Source organism: Eucalyptus grandis, chromosome 8, assembly GCF_016545825.1.
Source record: "Eucalyptus grandis isolate ANBG69807.140 chromosome 8, ASM1654582v1, whole genome shotgun sequence".
In the NCBI taxonomy this organism is placed as follows: domain Eukaryota; kingdom Viridiplantae; phylum Streptophyta; class Magnoliopsida; order Myrtales; family Myrtaceae; genus Eucalyptus; species Eucalyptus grandis.
This window is the reverse complement of record NC_052619.1, coordinates 46,075,654-46,082,345: the sequence shown is the minus strand read 5'-3', so window position 1 is coordinate 46,082,345 and position 6,692 is coordinate 46,075,654. Positions and strand designations below refer to the sequence as shown.

Sequence of the window (6,692 nt, the reverse complement as noted above, 5' to 3'; positions counted from 1 at the left end):
TTTTCAAAAATTGTAATCAATTCCTAAAACTTATCAAATTGATATAATTAAGTTCCACTCATAACACCGTCTAATTTAACAAATGGAAAATGCTGATGTGATTTTTTTATTTTTAAGATAAATTGTGCTGTAAAAAAATTTTAAAAAAAAAAAAAAGAGGAAAAGAAGATTTTAATAGAAAAAAAAAGGTAAAAAGTTACTGTTCACCTTGCTTTGGTTGGATACTCGGCTTTCATCTTCCCTGACCTTTCCTCATGTGTCCCTATTTTTAGAAGTCTTCGCATCTCCAAGTCTATCATTGGAAGAACAACGGAGTGAGCAATAAACTGAGGCGGCCATGGCTGGAAGCTCGAAGTGAGCAATAAGCATTCGAAGAAATTTCCGCGAGCTTGAAGGATACAGTAAACATTCAAAGAAAGAAGAAGCTCATGCTTCTTTTGAGCAAGCGGCCATGGCTGTTTGAGTTTCGTTGAGCACGGACATGGCCACCCGAGCTTCGGCATTGTGTCCCTCTCGGCAGTTCTTTCAATCGAGCGCTCGAGATCTGAACAGGGATGCGGGAGGCATAAGAGACCTGTACAAAGACCCAGATACAAGCGTCCATCTCCTTGTCTCAATGAGAAAGTATATATAATTCAATTATAAACTTTTAATTGAACTAAATCTTTTTTTCTTTTATCAATCGAGTCTATTTTATCAATTTATGTGGAAAATTACTGATGTAAACATTGGTTGACCGTCATACATGGCATGACACATTTGACATTAATGTTGATGATTTTTAAAAATATATATATATTAAATTTTCTTTTCGTTTTCATTTCCTCTTTTTCTTATATTTTCCTTCTTCTTCTTTTTATTTTTTCATTGTGGCCGGTGGTGCTTGCCAAAGCTTGTTGACCATAGGAGGAGGCCGGCCTCACCATGACCTAGCCAACCGCAAGCGAAGGCGGCCTTGCTGGCGGCTAGTGAGGCATGCTCACCTTCGCCCACAACTAGCAAGGCCAGCCTCACCAGAAATTGCCTATGAGGGCATAGTGGTTGATAAGTTCCGACGATTGGCTATAGTGAAAATGAAAAGAAAAAAATAAAAATTAATAAAAAAAAAAATTCAGAAAAAAATTAAAAGTATTGTTAAAATTATAAATAAATAAATAAAATATTGATGTAAATAAATAAATAAAACATTGATGTCAATATCAACCGAGTCACCCACAGTCTACATCACTGATTACGGTTCACCGCCCAGCATTCTGGCACGCCTCCTTCAAACAGTCAATGACGTGCGAGTCACTCCCTTCATGAATGGTTTCCGTTTGAAGAGTGGCTTCCGGCCTCTACAGACAGACTTGCAGATGCGAAAGACATCTGAAAATTTAGACGCATGTGAAAGCTAGAAGAAGATGAATGGTAACCTTTTACTATTTTTTTTTCCCTTATTAACTTTTGCCCTTTAAAAAAAAGATCTGATGTGGCGGGGACCACATTGGCACTGCTTATCAAAAATTAATTTGACAAAAAAGGCCACGTATCACGATGTTAACCGAAGAACTTGATCACATTATTTTGATAAGTTTCAAATTTCGATTTTGCTTGTTAAAATTTTTAGTATTCAATTGTACTCCCTATAAGTTTTCGGACCTACGGTGCATTTATTCTGATTAAAAAAGAGTAATTGCTTTTGTATATATTTCACCAACCACAGTAATCCTCGGATTAAAAATATGTCACTGTCTCTTTTCCTCGGATAAAATAAGGAAATTAGGAAAAGGACATTTTCATTTCTTTTCCATCGATGAAAACAACACCAACGGGGGAGGGGGCAATTGCGGAAACCCAGGAAAAAGAGACTCCTAGATTTGACTGAGAGTACAAAACCCAACTGCCCAACCGGTCCCCTTTATAATACACCCCCACCACAGTTCTCCTCGCATGAAAAACTCTCTCCTCGTGCTAACCAAACTCTCCTCCCCCAACAACCATGAAACCGCCGTCGCCGCCGTCGCCGCCGCCTCAGCCGCCGCCGGCGCCACCGCCCGCCCCCGCCTCCCGATCCTCCTCCACCACCACCACCACCACGATCCAGAACAAGTACCAACTGGGCCGGCTCCTAGGCCGGGGCAGCTTCGCCAAGGTCTACCAGGCCCTGTCCCTCGCCGACAACGCCCACGTTGCGATCAAAGTCATCAACAAGGACAGCTCCGCGCCTCGCCCTCGAGCCCCAGATCCTCCGCGAGATCGGCGCCATGCGGCGGCTCCAGTCCCACCCCAACATCCTCCGGATCCACGAGGTGATGGCCACCCGGACCCGGATCTACCTCGTCATGGAGCTCGCCGCCGGCGGCGAGCTCTTCTCCAGGATCGTCCGTCGCGGCCGGTTCACCGAGCCGGCCGCCCGCCGATACTTCCAGCAGCTCGTGTCGGCGCTCAACTACTGCCACGAGAACGGGGTCGCGCACCGGGGACGTCAAGCCGCAGAACCTGCTGCTGGACCACAAGGGGAACCTGAAGGTCTCGGACTTCGGGCTGTCGGCGCTGCCGGAGCAACTCCGCGACGGCCTGCTCCACACCGCCTGCGGGACCCCGGCTTTCACTGCTCCTGAGGTTTGTTTGTGGTCTCTGATGAATCTGTTAAGTACGATGCCTGGTCAACTTTACGGTAGTTAAGGATTGGCTAGTTGTTGAATGTCCAGTATGTGGCTGTGAATATGCTTCGAATAATGTGGTTGGAGTTCGATGACGCCAACGGACATTACGAGGACGTAATTACGTAAGATTAACACATATAAACTTCTCTGATCTAAAGAAAATCAGTCACTCTAGTCTATAAGAACGGATGAATTTATCTTGTCGAGTTGTTCTATATGAACTCCTGTTCTTCTTCTATCTGTTTTGCTTTTTCGCTGGTGACAAGTTCGATTTCAAAACACGGTATATAAAGTTTAGGACACTTCCAATCTTGTTACGGGTTGTCTATACAGTGCAATACACCCTATTGACTTGCGAAATGAATTCATGGTATGATTGAACACTTGATCGTCTTCAAGACTCATTTTGGGTGTGGAAAGTATCGATGAGTTACAGTTATAGCAAGTAGTTTTTTTCCCATTTCTTTTGAGTGTGGAAAGTGTCAGACTCTATTTGGCTTGAATCGAGTTGAAGTATTGCATACTTAATATACTCTGCTTGGTTTCATGGGAGATCATTCCTTGCCACATAATTGAACCTAGAAAGTATCAAAATGAGAAATATCTATCCCGGAGCCCACCATATATAAAGTTGATCAAGATGCCTCATACTATCAACTAATAGATAAATTATGTTTTGCTCTATTATGAACTAGGTGCTATGTCGATATCGACATCTTGCTGTACTATGAACTAATTCGTTCAACGGTTTACATCTCTCCTCGTTTCCATTCTACTTCAGGTTATTTGCCGGCGTGGCTACGAGGGATCCAAGGCGGACGCCTGGTCTTGTGGCGTCATCCTGTACATGTTGCTCTGCGGTCACATGCCCTTCAACGACAACAACCTGGTGACCATGTACAAGAAAAATCCACAAGAGGGACTACCAGTTCCCGAATGGATCTCCAAACCGGTGAAGCACATCATCCACCAGCTTCGATCCCAATCCCGACACGAGGATGAGCTTGGTAAGTTTTGGCGGGCACTTCTTGGTTCAAGAAATCGCTCCCTTGAAGTCCCACAATAGCTTCTCGGACATAGAACACTTGTTAGCCAGTGAAAAGGATTGTAGCGACTTCGATGTAGGTCCGAGCCTAAACGCGTTTGACATTATTTCTTTGTCGTCGGGTCTCGATTTGTCCGGGCTTTTCGAGATCGACAGTAGGAATGAGAGGAGGTTCGTGTCCAATGCTTCTATGGAAGTGATAATGGGGAAGTTGAAGGAGGTTGGTGGGAGATTAGGGTATAGTTTGGAGAGGGGGAAGGGTAGTAGTGTCATCTTAGGGAAAGGGAAGTTGGTCTTGGTGGTGGAAGTGGTGGCGGTTGTGGAGAAGGCGGTGTTAGTGGAGGCGAAGGTGGTCGTGGACGGTGGCGGCGAGTTTGAGGAGGCTCACTGGGGAGAGTGGAAGGTCGGGCTCGAGGACATTGTCGTCTCGTGGCACGACGAGCAAGTTTCTTGATCGAGATCCGAGGGATGAGATGCGAGATGGACGACTGTTATTCCCGACGTGATATAGCATGACATTTTATTCTGAAATAGGCAGAAGAGTTCGGGTTGTAGGATATTAACTGGAAAGAGGCAAGAACGTGATGGCGTTCGTATCGACGTAAGCCCTGGTATAGTCATTGGTACATTGTTTGATTGTAAGAGAAGGGAACGGGATGGGTTTGAACTAATGCTGGAGAGGAACATGTAATGGTCTTGTACATAACCCTCGGGCAAAATTGCTCTTTCGGTTCCTGCTCCGATTAGAGATTTCAGTATTGTGCTGTCAATGACTTTTGTGTATATTTTGGCTATTTGGCCTAGACAAATAAAGATGAAGGCCTTTCCACAATACTAAAATCGATCAAGCTCCCATCTTTTTGTTGGCCGGAGGAACCTCAATGAATTACAAATATAAAGGCTTGAGCCCATATGAATATGGCCTAATTCATATGAAGAAAAAGAATCTTTCATTATCTTTTGTATAGTAGCCACAAAAAATGTTCGCTCAGACTGTAGGGGTGAGCATGATCAAGTTGATGGTTCCCATCTTGGAACCTAGAACCATTCACTAAGGACCGGTTTTAAAAAATTGAAACCAAAACTAGTTCGTTGGTTCTAAGGATCCACCCAAACCGTCAGTCAAATGCAGTTCCTAGGTGGGTGTGCAATTCTTAGGTGGGTTTATAGAATTGGTCCTCAATCCCTATAAAGCTTGTTCGGCCTTATATTCAGATTAAATTGCAAGCCATTGATTTTGATTAAAAATTGAAAAGTATAAAGCAAAATGACTAAACAGTACTCGTTAACTAAAAACTTAATTTCTTCCAAGGTCATGGTATGATCTTTTAAAGGATTCTCAACACCGGAAACAAGCGGAGAATTAGACTTCACGTTAAAAGTCCTAACCTCCATAAAAATTAAAATATTAATCGTTTGATTCATCTTTTTTTAACATCAACATAATTTAATCATGAGAATGGCTAATAAAAGACCTAATTATATTCTTAAAACGAGCCGTTGGCTCTTATAGACATATCCAATTGGTTCTCTCCTTCCTCTCTATTTTAATTTTTGGTTAAGAGAGCAAGTAAATGGATTATAAGAATGAAAAGAAAAAGAGTAAGGGATTAATCCTATTATACACCAAAGAAATAAAATTAGTCAATAATGTCTAATAACTACAAAAATGCATGTGAGTGCGTGCGCGCATGTGTATTGTTAAAAACTACAAAACAATTAAGTATTTGATATGGAATTTCTTTTTTTAAATATATATACCGGTCCGGCTCAAATGGATAAACGAGCAATTCCACGCTTAAAAAGAGGAATTGAACCAATACTCACCAATTTCACTAAATTGGAATTGGGAACCGGACCTGCCCCATAAGAATCGCCAATTCCAATTGAGGTTGGTCCGATTCCTAGCGGGTTGAGCGGTTCCTAATTCTTTTACACAACCCTAGTTAAGAGGCAATAACAAGAGAGCCAGAGAGAGCAGGAAATATGTGTTGAGGACAATATATAATTTGCAACAAGCTGAAGTTCGGAAGTCGATTTGTGGCTTGATTGAGCTAAAATTTTGTTAGGGTGCTCATGATACATTCTTCTTGATTCTAATCAATTTGATTGTCACTTCAAGCTCCCTACATCAAATTTTTCATGGGTTTTACCGAACTTGCATTTCTTGTGAGATTTATCCTTGATCTTGATGTCTTTATGGCTATGTACCTCTAGCATTTTTAGAGAAGAACTTTGTTCATCCATTTTTGTTGATAGTGAAGATTTTTAGGTGGACTTTAGTCTTGTGGTTTTTATCTCCTCATGTCAAGGAAGTTTTTTATGCAAAAAATTACCTTGTATCTACATGCTCGGTATTATATTGCTATATTATATTGTTTCTTAAAGGTTTGCACAAGAGAGGAGATCGTTTTGTTCCGTTGCGCTAACTCGATATTATTCAGGTTGTTAATGCTCACCCAACTTTTCTATCTTTTTAGAAAAGAAAAATTGACATCTTCAATTAATCATCTCGATGCAAGAACATATCAATATGTTTATATTGATGATCGACGTGTGTTCTCAAAATTTACATATATATATACTTTGTTTTTCCACAAAAAATCTTGGACTATTTCTCTTACCATAGGCAGAGACCATCTTCTCTTCTACCCTCTTCATGCTCGGGATATTTTCTCTGAGCTTACCAAGCTCCTTCATTTGGAGTTAAGCCGATACATAGACCTTGTGAGTAAGAAAAAAAATCAGATCGAATTAGAAATTGGACCAAACTTACGAGTTCTAGGCACTTCTTGGTTCCTAAAAAATGGAACTGGTGAATACCGATCCCGTTTCCGGTCCAAGTGTGGACCCACCCACGCGACCCCCCGGACTGGATAGTTATATATATTTTTAATTTTATCATTGCAAACTAAAAACCTAACCTCTAATTGCCCATCCTTTCCATTTCACTCTGAGTCACAATGAAAGGTATAAACTCTAATTTCCCCTTTCTTTGC

At 41.6% G+C, this 6,692-nt stretch overlaps 1 pseudogene; it reads left to right on the top strand.

The window, feature by feature from the left end:
* The first annotated feature begins 1,928 nt into the window (after positions 1-1,928).
* Positions 1,929-4,476, top strand: LOC120286614 (annotated as a pseudogene).
* The last annotated feature ends 2,216 nt before the right edge of the window (positions 4,477-6,692 follow it).